The 13,016-nt window shown below is 41.1% G+C and overlaps 2 long non-coding RNA genes across 5 annotated transcripts in view; one reads left to right on the top strand and one right to left on the bottom strand.

Annotated features, from left to right (window-relative positions):
• Window positions 1-8,086, top strand: part of LOC309378493 — a 217,185-nt gene extending 209,099 nt beyond the window's left edge. For both annotated transcript variants that reach the window (XR_014172106.1, XR_014172107.1), the window contains exons 4-5: window positions 3,571-3,741; window positions 7,116-8,086. This is a non-coding gene — a long non-coding RNA (uncharacterized lncRNA). The remainder of the gene's footprint in view (window positions 1-3,570; window positions 3,742-7,115) is intronic.
• Window positions 1-13,016, bottom strand: part of LOC309378490 — a 203,943-nt gene that overhangs the window by 72,981 nt on the left and 117,946 nt on the right. The gene's annotated exons all lie outside the window — the stretch shown is intronic.

The following is a 13,016-nucleotide window of genomic DNA, read 5'->3' as shown; positions in this document are numbered from 1 at the left end:
TAGTTGTTTATTTCCTTGACATCTGATGGAAGGGTGTTCCATAGGGCGGGTGCCACTACTGAGAAGGCCCTCTGCCTGGTTCCCTGTAGCTTTGCTTCTTGCAGTGAGGGAACTGCCAGAAGGCCCTTGGCGCTGGACTTCAGTGTCCAGGCAGAACGATGGGGGTGGAGATGCTTCTTCAGCTATACTGGGCTGGGGATTGCACTGGGCACACAACAAGTTAAGGACATGGATTTTCAGGGGTTAGTTGAAGGCCCCTTCTTTCAGAACTTGTTCCCCAATATATTTGTGTTTGGATGACAGGAAATCTTTTCAGATCAACAAGTATCTAAACTCTCTTACCTTCCCTGAATTGTGAAGAGCATTTATACTGGTGCACCCTAATCTCCTGCCAGGAGCATTAATGGAGGGTTGATTTGCCAGACCCCATTGGAAGAAAGAGCATGCCTCTTGTGACGAGATCTGGTAGGATATCCCTTTGTTTATTGCATATAATAAAATGGCATTAGGAAGGATTAGATCTTTGCCCTTTTGAAAAGCATTTACCTGGTAGCCAGATCAGCATTATGTTGGAATTCTGTATGAAGGGAGAGGTCAAGAGGGTATCCTTTTTTTAAGTTTGGATATCAAGATAGGAGTTCTGATCTCAGAGTGGGTTTTGGAGGGATAGAAGGTTTTGTATGTCTTGTTTGTATTATGCTACTTGGTACATGTAATACTCTTTTATTTGGGGCCTGTTACTCCGGTTACAATGTGTCTATCGCCATATAAATAAATCTGATCTGACTGTAATATGCAGTGAAGTGCTGTAAACAAAGGGCTGGGAAGGAAAGCCAGAAGTTGGCAGGGCAATCTGTTTATTAGACTGATAAGTCTTAATCAATTTAGCTCAATTAAGGAAAAAACCTGCTAGATGAAAATGGAAATGTTTATAATATCTACATAGTTTAGTTATATACTCATTGGTGCATAACATGTTTGTAAACCATTTGTGGCACACCCAGCTGTACTGGGTAAAGTATACCAAGAAAGTATGTTTAATGGCTTAGGTATATAAACCATAATTTGCACCATGTGCACATTTGTAATAGTGAGAAGGATTGTTTCTTCAAATTTCCATTGTCACTTTCTATATTAGTGAGGAGGGAGGAACATAAATGCTTCTAAGTTGCAAAGTCAATTTAGATTGCCTAAAAGGATATATATTTTCTCTGGGGCTTGCCAAATTACATCACACACACATAATCAAGTTATCTTATTTGGGGAAAGGCACCTGGGGAGTATGATGAGAGCATTTATTGGCCAGCCTCTGCATGGGGCAGAACCTATGAGTCTGAATTTGCAAAGCACACTAAAATTTCATGGAGAACAAGAACCGGCAGATTCACCACGTATTCAGTTATAGGGTTTACTTGTGTATGACGTGATGATGCCCACAAGCCTAGGTAACTTAGAAAGTGGATCCAAGAAATTCATAGGAAATAGATCTGTCTGTCAGTGACTGTTAACCACAATAATACAATGGTATCTCTGTGGATGGAGGCAATATAGATCTGAATTCCTGGTTTTGAGATCAAACCAAAGGATAAGACATCACCTTCCTTTTCTGATTTTAGAAGGAAAGGGTGGATGGGTGATTCTTTTTCCAGTTTGTGTCAGCTTCATATGTTTTTATGTCACATTTCTGCATCAATTGGTGATTTTTAAAAAGAAATCTATATATTTAAACTTGTATTTGAGCTCAAAGAGCAACCTTCTACAATATTTGTTTTTAAGCATGTCCATTATTTGAGCTGAGAACTGCATCACAAAAATTGGAGAAGTGTGAAATCCAAAGGATTATTGCACTCCACTCTGACCATTATTTCAGGTGAGATATATATCATGCCAGAATGAAGAAGGGCCATTCTCCAATGGTTAAAACACATGGTTTGCATGCAAAATGTCCCTGACTCAGTCCCTGGCAACTTCAGTTAAAAGGGTATGATAGGTGATGGAAATGGATAAAAGAAGCTGATGGGAATGACCTCTGCTTGAGATCCTAGAGACATGCTGTGGGTTGAATTAGACAGTACTGGCCTTGATGGCAAATAATCTGAACAGGTATAAGGCTGTGTTCCTAGGTGTACAACTAGAAATAATAATGTTTGGCAACCATATCAAAATCCTGAGTCGGCCCTGAGACATGTTGCAGGTATTATCTTGTTCCACCTAAGCAAGGCAGGGCTGTCACAGTACAGTCACAACTCATGTGAGTTTTGCCGCAGTTTTCTGTGTATTAGACAATGTTTTTCTATTATAACAAAATGATAGAAATTGGGGGTCGTCTTATACATGGATAGTTCAGAGGGGGAACATGTGATTGGTTGCACCTGCGAGCAGGAGATTGTCAGTGGCGATTGGGCAGGTGACTGGTGGATGCGGCAAGGCCTGCTGTTGATTGGTTGCTGCTGCGGCAATTGGGCGGGTGATTGGTGGCTGTGGCAACTGCTGCTGGCAGACAATTTGTTGTGATAGGCAGTGTTGGTCAGGCAGGGAGTGATTTTCTGCAATCCCCGCCCCCCCAAAAAAAAGCTCAACAGCTATCAGCAATCCCCCTCAAGAAAAGCTTAAAACTCTGGGCAATCTCCCACCATTTCTTAATTTGGAGTCTCAAAAAATAGGTGTCATCTTGTGTTATACATGGAAAAATATGGTACTTTCCAGAGGCAACACACAAACACAAAATCATGCATAGCCAAAAACTGCCTGCTGGAAGTGAGGGAAGCCCTGTGCAGAGGACCTCTGCTGCAACCATCACTGGGAAGGCCACTGCCACCAGTTGAGCCAAGCACGTATAATTGAATTTGTGCAAGTGTGTGTGTGTGTTGTGACTGCACTGTATATCTAAAAGCCTGACTTGCCATCCTGCATTCATAAAATCCAAACTTCCACACAAATAGAACAAAGGATGCTCAGAGGGGCTTTTTGTGTGAGAATATCTCCTTGGTTGAAAGTCTTAAGCCTATGTTTTCATATGGGAAAGATGTTGTTTTTCAACACTTCAAGAAACGAATATTGCAGCAGATTAGTATTAAAAGAGTGGTGTAATTATTTATAAAAAGATATTTGAATGGCTTAGTGGAAACGTTGCAAGATTTAGCTGTGGGCAAGACTATATGGTTTGAACCTACCTAAGATAACATTTCCTACTAAAAGTGTTGGATTTCCTCTTCATGTGCCTGTAGAAACATATTGTAAACCCCTCTATGCTTTCACACACATACCTAGTCTCTTTCAACTTCAGCTATGATAAAGCATTAGCCAAATATTCAAAGTCCTAACATGCAGAAGGAAAGAACATGTACAAGCCTATTCGCTATCACTGTTCAAATGTATGATCACATTTCCAGTGGTTTAAACTGAGCCAACATGAATAACTTAATACTCAATTTTACTTGATTTATTACTCCGGCTTGCTCCTACACAAACAAAACAAAATCAAAAATCTACCCCTGGGTGGTGTCCTTTTGTTTTCATAAGATATTCATTCCCCCATTTCTTCTGAAATTTTCCAACTCTTTGTTTCAGGTATATACGACATGCAAATACACTTTGAAGTCTTATTAATTTCAGTGGCAGAGCTTTAAGTACATGTTTCATCAACAGAACTTCAAAGTGCTTAGTTTTGGCTAGATCATGCCCCACCTAAAGCAACTGAATTGGTTTGAGCGACATGTTCATCCTTTGAACAAAGCAAAGGTAAGAAAGATTTCCCTTAATGACTATGTTTTTAACTAACTTTGCTACATCATGAGAGCAATCCTGTTGCTTCCTTGGGCCCATGGAATTGGTGGACATGCTGATCCACTGGCAGAGAGGGAGCACCTCTAGTTGGTGACAAGTTTCTTACTTTCCCAATCTTAAATTTAGTCCTCCACCTGAAAATTCATCAGCATTTTTGTGGGAATTTATCCTAATATACACAATTTTCCAGGCAATTTTGCCCAACATACTTTCCCCAAGGGTTCTTCTAATACAATGCATTTTTCCTATGATATTTTCACTAATTTCTCGTTTTTTTAAATGCACACTTTACCCTACTGTATACTTTTCTGTACACATGACTTGGCTGAAGAACTGCATTTCAAAATTCAGACATGTGTGTTTCAGTTCATGTATTGTTTTATAAAGTGCAAAGTGGAAAGTTTGCCTTTTAATGCAAATGGAATCAGATTTCTCTATCCTTAGTGACAAGCTGCTGGTATGAAGGTGGAAAGTTCCATCTCATGATGCTAAACAAAATCTAATTAATCTTATCAAACTTAATTATATTGGAATCAAAGGTACCATTTGAAAACTTAAGTAGGTGGATGTGTGTCTGAAAACTAACTTGTAGAAATCTGAGCAACTCCACACTGGGATGTAAGAGGCTTGTTTTAGTTGAGAGAAGGAAAATAGGATCTCCTTCCATCTATTGTAGTGCAGCTGGAAAAGGAATTGGCAGAAGGTGGTCATGTAAAATAATATAAAACGTAAGATTGTTCCATTCCTGCAAGGAGGAGAAATCCATTCCAAATACCGTATTTTTCGCACCATAGGGCGCACCGGACCATAGGGCGCACCCAGTTTTTTTGGGGAGAAATAAAGGGGAAAAAATTATTTCCCCCCCAGGTGCGGGGCTGGGGCGGGGGAAGCTAGAGCTTCCCCCGACCCCAGCCCTCAAACAGGCAGCTCTCCGCAAGCAGCGGGAGCCCAGCGCTGGGCTCCTGCTGCTTGCGGAGAGGTGTGCGAAGCCTGGAGAGCATGAGGGGTTGGTGCGCACCGACCCCTCTCACTCTCCAGGCTTCAGCGAAAGCCTGCATTCGCACCATAGGACGCACACACATTTCCCCTTCATTTTTGGAGGGGAAAAAGTGCGTCCTATGGTGCGAAAAATACGGTAGTTCTTTTGGGCATCAGCACTCCTTCTTGGAGAAGAAAAGAAGAACTAAAGTTAGTAACTATCAAATTCTGTCAAATAGCTGTTTGCAGAATAAACATAATTGGTGCAGGAATAGAAGCCATGATGCTGGGAAGATGAACTAATAATAATACTGACAAAAATCAATGAGCCCATGTACAAGATCAGTAATACTCCTTTTGATAAAATTATGTAAACTATTAACTTCCATAAATATGGAAAGTTTTCAGTTGCAAATCAGAAATACGTATGAACAGGTGGCAAATTGGCAGATTTGACATTGGATATATTTATGTAGCAGGGACGCAGGTGGTGCCTTGGGTTAAACCACAGAGCCTAGGACTTGCCGATCAGAAGGTCGAATCCCCGCGACGGGGTGAGCTCCTGTTGCTCGGTCCCTGCTCCTGCCAACCTAGCAGTTCGAAAGCACGTCAAAGTGTAAGTAGATAAATAGGCGGGAAGGTAAACGGCGTTTCCGTGCGCTGCTCTGGTTCGCCAGAAGCGGCTTAGTCATGCTGGCCACATGACCCGGAAGCTGTACGCCAGCTCCCTTGGCCAATAAAGCGAGATGAGCGCCGCAACCCCAGAGTCGGTCACGACTGGACCTAATGGTCAGGGGTCCCTTTACCTTTACCTTTATATTTATGTAATGGGGGTAAGTTTGCAGGGATTTGCTCCATGGTGAATTGCAAATATTGTTGCATCCATGGCAAATATCTGAGAAAACCTCATTTTCCTGTGGAGCCTATTTGTGTTTTTTTTAAAAACAACCACAACCACAAAACACTTGCAAATGTTTTGCTTTCAGATGTAGCCTAAAATCAGCTGTAGTCTTCAAGTGTTAGGCATTGGCTGAACAGCCATGATGTCACAGAACAATAAAAGATAAAGCTCTTAAAACAGTATAAAGCTCTTAAAACATCAACTAATTTATTGCAGCATAAGTTTTCATAGGCTGGAGTTTGTCAATTGCAGACAATGGTCCATTATAGCTGATGTGTCGGGAGAGGAGAAATAGTCTTACATTATGACACAAAAGAAAAAAAGAGAGACTGACTAAGAGATAACAGAACATGACGAAAACAAAGCCAGGTGTGTTCCAATTCCTTACTCAAATTAAGAACTAAATGCAAATAAAGATAAAGCATAATCCCATATCAATTGACGTGTTCCACTTCCACTTTTGCCAAAAAGCCAGACTCAAACCAACTCGTGGTGACTTACTATATGCAAACAATCTGGTCAAATCTATAGTCTTGGTCAAGTAATAGTGATTTGGTCGCATTCAATCCTTATTGTTCATACAACTCCACATATGGAGGGCGATTGCATCTTCTCAATCTGCCTTTGCCCTCCAGGTCTGAGCAGAGCCCACAAGTGTACAAATGCTTGCATAATCAGGGACCCTGACTTTGGATGGGTTCTCAATCAAGTGCAAAGATCCCACGCACATATCATTTGTACATTCATGGGCTCTGTTCACATGTTAGAATTCTGTTGCCTCCTTCCCTGCGCACACACATATGAAAAGAATTTTTACTAGTATCTGGTATTTATTTTAATAAATGTGTTATACATATTTGTGTGTCATTTTTAAGACTATGACATCTCCTTCTTGCAGCTCTGCTCTTGCAGCAGTCTAACTCCCACGTAGAGTGCATTGCTGAAGTCCAAGCAGGAGATAACTAGAGCATGCACCACTCTGGCGAGACAGTCCACGGGCAGGTAGGGTCTCAGCCTGCGTATCAGATGGAGCTGGTAGATAGCTGCCCTGGACACAGAACTGACCTGTGCCTCCATGGACAGCTGTGAGTCCAAAATGACTCCCAGGCTCCACACCTGGGTTTTCAGAGGCATGTTTACCTAGTTCAAGACCAGGGAGTCCCCCACACCCACCCGCCTCCTGTCCCCACAAAACAGTACTTCTGTCTTGTCAGGATTTAGCCTCAATCTGTTAGCTGCTATCCATCTTCCAACCGCCTGCAGACACTCACACAGGACCTTCACTGCCTTCACTGGTTCCTATTTAAAAGTGAGGAAGTCAAGTCAAACTGAAATCAATATGTCAAAGGGACTTAACACTTCGTTTCAGTGGGACTTAGGTGTGTCTAACATTCTTCTGGATTATTTCCATCATCTGTCCTTGTTGATATCACTTACTTTTTACTTGTAGAGCATCAACTAGAAGAGACAGACTGTTTCGCAAAAGCCTTCTCAGCTAAGATTTCCTGGAAATATTTTTACTTGTCTGTGTTACAAGAACACGAGGAGGATGGAGAATGATGCAGACCAGGCATGATGCTTTAAAATAATAACAATACTTTGACAAAGCTGATATAACATGCTTTCAACTCTTTGGTGTTCTACTTCTAAGCGCCTAATAAAACTACACAAAATTGCATTCATCACCTGAAGTTCTCTCATAAGCCTGTTTGGAGCAAATACTGAAAGAATCATAGAGTTGGAGGACACCCAACTGTCATCTAGTCCTGGCCCCTGTAATGCAGACATCTTAGCTAAAGCATCTGTGGCAGGTGGCCATCCAACCATTGCTCTACCACCTCTCATGGGAATCTGTTCCACTGCTGAACTGCTCTTACTGTCGAAGTTTTTCCGAATGATGAGTTGAATCTCCAAAGTTAGCAGCCAACTGCTTTTTGCTGCCATTTAGAACTTCACAGTTCACTTCATTTGCCTGTCACTCTAGAACTCAATCCCAAGAAACAGTGCTTTTGTGAAAAGATATTAAGCTATATACTTTGTCTAATTCCATATATTAATTCTTTAAAAATGTATTGCAAACATCTGTGCCTTACTGTTTCCCCCTCCATAATAAAAGTCTGCCTGATAAAGCTGAACTAGGACATTAAGGGCTCTCCGTCTTTAAGGCTGCAGTAATATCCACACTTTGAGAGTAAGCCTTATTGAAAGAGTACACCTCATTTCAAAACAGATGTGTACAGGATTGTGCTGCAAGGCCCCCTTTAGTAAGCCATCAACATTTCCCATTGCCAGCTTATCTTCATCTTTGTCAAAAATACCGTATTTTTCGCTCCATAAGACACACTTTTTCCCTCCTAAAAAGTAAGGAGAAATGTGTGCATGTCTTATGGAGTGAATGCAGGGGGGAGGCAGGCAAGAAAAGCCCCCAAGAGCTGCACACAAGCTCCGCACGGCTCTTTCGGGCTTTTCCCCAGGAGTCCCTTCTCCCTCCTCGTAGAAAAGCCCGCAAGAGCCGTGCACTCCTTAAAGGGTGCGCAGTTCCTGTGGGCTTTTGCGGGAGGTGGGGGTATTGCCATAGCTGCGTGCAGCCCCTCCAGCTGGGAGAGACTGCGCACAGCTATGGCTTCTTTAGCCACGCACAGCCTCTCCTGGCTGGAGAGGTTGTGTGCGGCTAAAGAAGAAGCCAAGACAGCGAGCGGGATGGATTCCCCTGGCAGCCCCAGAAGCTCTGGGAGAAGCGGACAAGATTCCCCCCCTTGATTTCCCCCTCTAAAAACTAGGTGCGCCTTTTGGTCTGGTGCGCCTTATGGAGCGAATAATACAGTACATGTCTGTTTGCTTTTGTATACATGTGCACACATATATCTGTTTGAATGCAGGGAAAATAGGTGTCAAATAATATAAATAAATAAAACACGGTTTCTACAGAAACAAATTTTAGTCCTATAGAATGAAATCAACAAGGACATTACAGTAAAGATGCTCACTTAACTCCTAATAATATTGAAGCATTTCTCTTTTGAACAGTATCAGCCATCAATTTCTCTAGTTTCTAGGGCTTTGATTACATTTTTGGAGCTTTCCAGGATAGAACCTTTTTTTTTATTTTTGGCCACTACAGACAGATTCAGAGCAAAAAGTCTTACAGAAATGTGTAGAGAATTATCCAAGCTATTAAGCAAAACAATTTTATGATCCAAAATAAGTGTGGCCCCCTGGTCCTTGATCATTTACCTCCAGAACTTGTTTCCAGTATCTTTGTATCGTATTACAACTCCACTAAAGACATAAAAACCTGCACTAATTGCAGTGCTTTCCCAGCTCATAAACCAATTTGCCTCTGATATTTCATTTGATCTACCAAAGCTCATATCTCAGAAAACAATCTTATGGAACAGAAGAGACTGAAGAGTTTTTAATGTTGCTACATAGACCATTTCTTCCCAGACACTTGAACATTCAGAATTCTATCCAGGAGCAGCCAAAATGGCATGGCACAGCTGCAGAGCTGGTATTCTAGCAGTGGATGCTTACCAGGAAAGTGTGGGGCTGAGGAAGGGCAATGGCAAGGTTTGGGTAGCACAAGTGCACCTGATTGGTTTCACGGCAGTTCTGGTAAATGGTAGTAGTGGAGCTGCCCAGAGGCCGACTCTGCACTGCCACTGCCACAATAGCTGCTCCTGTCTCTATCCCAAGCTGCTTTATAAGTAATATTTAGACATCTAACCTAAGGTAGACCTTTAAAATAAGAATGAGAAATTAAGGATGGCTGAATGAGGTGAAATTTGGTCCATTTGATGACCAGAAAATAATCTGAGCTTTCCTGTGTTTGGAAAGCCAAATAGAGAAACAGTTATGGATCCCAAAGGAACTAGGCCTGACAATGTGAGTAGTTAAGTGAGCTAAACTGAAGTTTTAAAAAAGGATCAAGCATAGCAGAAGTATAGAAGAAATCAAGATGTTTGGTGAGATCCTTGAAAAGAGTCAGAGTGCAATAAATAAGCAAAGACTGACTTTCTGCAATCCAGAAAATTAATGTCACTGTCAGCAGCACTAACACTTAAGGCAGAGAAGATAACTGAGGGGTAAAGGTAGAGTAGCTGAAACAACAGCCTGCTCCGCCGGAAATATAGATATGTGGAGAATCCATTTCTGGGAATAAAGATACAAAGTTGGGAATTATATCTGTCACTGAAACCTCACTTGAGTAATGGAAAAGGCATGTCCTTTATGGAAGCTTGACCTTTTTCTCAGTTTAGGGGACTTGTCCAGGATTTGCAAATTGCAATACAATGCTGTCTTCCTGGCAGACAAGCTGGAAATTCTGAAATCACTTTTGAACTGAAAAGCTTTTTGTGCATCAGTATTTTGGTTAACTCTTAGAATTAGAACAGGGATGTTTCCTCTTAATTTTGCAGTGCTGGGAGTGACTGGAGTAGGGAAAATGGAAGAGTGGCACATTGGGAAGTGATGCTAACCATACCTTAAAGTAAGAAAGTGTAGAGCTCAAGTTGTATGTACATACTGTTTAGAACTGTTCCAATGCTATGCTTCTATTGATTTTCAGTGTTTGATTGGAAAATTCCAGGGCTTGACTCTGAAACTGGGGTTCTTAATTCTACATCTACACTTGCCTAATGAACATGTTAGTGGTCTGTTTAACCCCCCCCCCCAACCTGTAAATAGGGATGTCAGAGAATTCTAATGTAAATGGCCTTTGGAACTGAGGTATTACAGATTGGTGGGTGGGTTTCAAGGTGCCAATATTGTCAGCTTTGGGGCCACTTTTGGATATGAAGTTATTAGATATTGTTACCTGAGCTTTATTTTTATATATTTCCAGTGAACTTTTAATTGTTGATTTTTTTAGTGTTGCATTGCAGTGATACTGTAACTTTTATTAGGTATCATGGTTACTTACTCTACTACTGTATTTAGGCTGCACCTTGATTACAGATGTGCTTATGGGAAATGTGATATATTAAAAAATAGACTAAAACTAACTATGAAAGTGAAAAAATAAGGCATTTCAAGATATTGCAAATACGAAATACATTGTGATAAATGTAAACATACATTTTGTATATTATGTATATTATGCAAAAAAGCATTTGAAATGAACTCACGAGCCTTGTTTCAAACACTCGTAGTAGCTGTATTCTAAGTACATCAGCAGTGTTTAGTAAACTATATCCCTTTTTTTGTTATTACTAGGGATGTGCAGTAGATTCAGGTGGATCCCAAATTTGATGAAAGTGAGGGATTCGGGGCTTGGCCAAGGCAAAGTGGGATGTGTCTGAGGTGCCCTGAACTGAAACGGGGACCTCTGAAGCGCTTTGGGGCTACAATGTGGGTGAACTACAGGCACTCAGTTAAAATTTATTTTTAAATGGCCTGCTCATGAACATTCCCCATGTGATTTAGAGCCCAACAGGGTAAGAGTGCTAAACCATGCATGGAGGCCACACAAGTACAGCAGGCTCCCCACTGCATACGTCCCCCCTCCAAAGCATAGAGAGCAGCTCTAGTCATGCTTGATTATAAGGGCTCTTGTCATTTCATAACTTTTGACATGTTCCCTGCATATTTTAGGCTTTTCTTCCACAACAATGAGCACTAGGAACTTCCTTTTGTTAAAATGAACACTTTGGAAATCTAACATAGGCTCAGGGGGCAAGAAATCCACATTTTGTCTAAATTAGCTGAAACCTGCTTAGCTGAGACATTTCTCTTTGCCTAATGCAATTTTAATCTGTGCAAGTAGTATGATCATATTCAGTATTCATTATCTTTTCCAGGTGGATATTTCTGGCACATAAAGCAGGAAAAAAAATAGCAGCAATAAAAAAAGAATTTTGCCTACGGTGTAGTGAAAGCTGCAAAATGTGCCGAGGCATATACAGGCATATACAATCAGCAATAGGAATGATTATAAAAATGATGTATGGGGAAATAATAAAAACTATAATCCCTAGAGGGGATTTTGGATGTTTCAGAGGGAAAATACTGGAGGAAATTTTAAAGCTTAACCATCTTTTATCAAAACAATTTGAGCAGAGATATATTATATTCTGTTTGTTTCAAGTCAATCAGCCACGGTTATATAGAAAAGCATAATGAACCCTTTGTTATACAACAAATATATATTTACTTATTAAAAAGTAATAGAATGTGTATGATTTTATTCATTAATTTAATGTGCATTAATATATAATAATGGCAGTAATGGATTGAGCAGTCATTATTGCTTTTATTATAAATCAGTACTCATTAAATGAATTAATTAGCACCATAGATTAGAGACAGGCAATGCTTCACCTGTAATGTTGACGGGATCCACTATGAATGCTTGGACACTGAAGGCAAGAGGGAAAAGGAAGGCCTTAGCAGACTGGATGCAGCCCACCCATGCATTTTATAAGCAACCTTCTCGATATTAGAGCAGCCTTCCCCAACCTGGTGTTCACCAGATGCTGTTGGACTTACAAGACCCATCAACCCTAGTCAGCATGGCCAATTGTCAGGGTTGATGGGAGTTGTAGTCTAACAAATAACGGAAGTGCATCAGGTTGGGAAAGGCTGCATAAGAGCTTCAGGTACGTAATGCCCCCTGCTAATTCAGAAATGAAGGGCTCTCAAATGAGACAAAGTTACCAAACAGAAAGGAGCCTCCATTTACCTGCTGCTTTTCTTTATTGTCAACACAATAATCTGTGAGCAGGCAATGTACTGAAGAGGCCAAAGATGTTAGACTTTGAACTTTTTAGTACATCCCCAGCTACTGATCATTTCCTTAGCAGACAGTTGCTTTCCTTTTAATGCTGTTTCCAGCATCTTTCAGAGCATATCCGCAACATAGATTTAAATTAGTTTAATAGTGATTTCCCTTCCCCAGGGAATTCTGGGAACTGTAGCTCTTTGAGTAATCTTGAAGTGAACTTTCAAAATCTTCACCCAGCTACAGTTCTCGGGATTCTCTGGTGAAAGACATGATTGCCAAATTTTGCTCTCTTGTCTCTTCATGAGTGGCGAAGGGTCTTCACTTCAGAAAGGCACTCTACAATTTGTGGAGGGTTGCAAAGGTGAGGTATGTGATGGGCTGGAATTGGTGGTGCTTGCTAACCTGCCCCTACTTTCTCTCTCTCGTGTGAAAGTTATCACAAGGGGAGGGGGGGGATGAAGGACCAAATAGGGCTAGTATGAACTTACAATGCAGAGAGTCATCTGGTTTTTGTCATTTAGGGAGGGGGGGAATAGCGAACCTGATGCGAACATACATTTCAGGTCTAAAAGGCTCTCAGGCTGTCCATTTTTATTAAACATATATATGCTAAATTGGGGTGTGCTCGGG

The sequence above is a fragment of the Podarcis melisellensis genome, assembly GCF_964234715.1.
Source record: "Podarcis melisellensis genome assembly, chromosome: 10".
Lineage (NCBI taxonomy): Eukaryota > Metazoa > Chordata > Lepidosauria > Squamata > Lacertidae > Podarcis > Podarcis melisellensis.
Note: the sequence above shows the minus strand (reverse complement) of the source record. Positions and strands in the feature narration are given on the sequence as shown.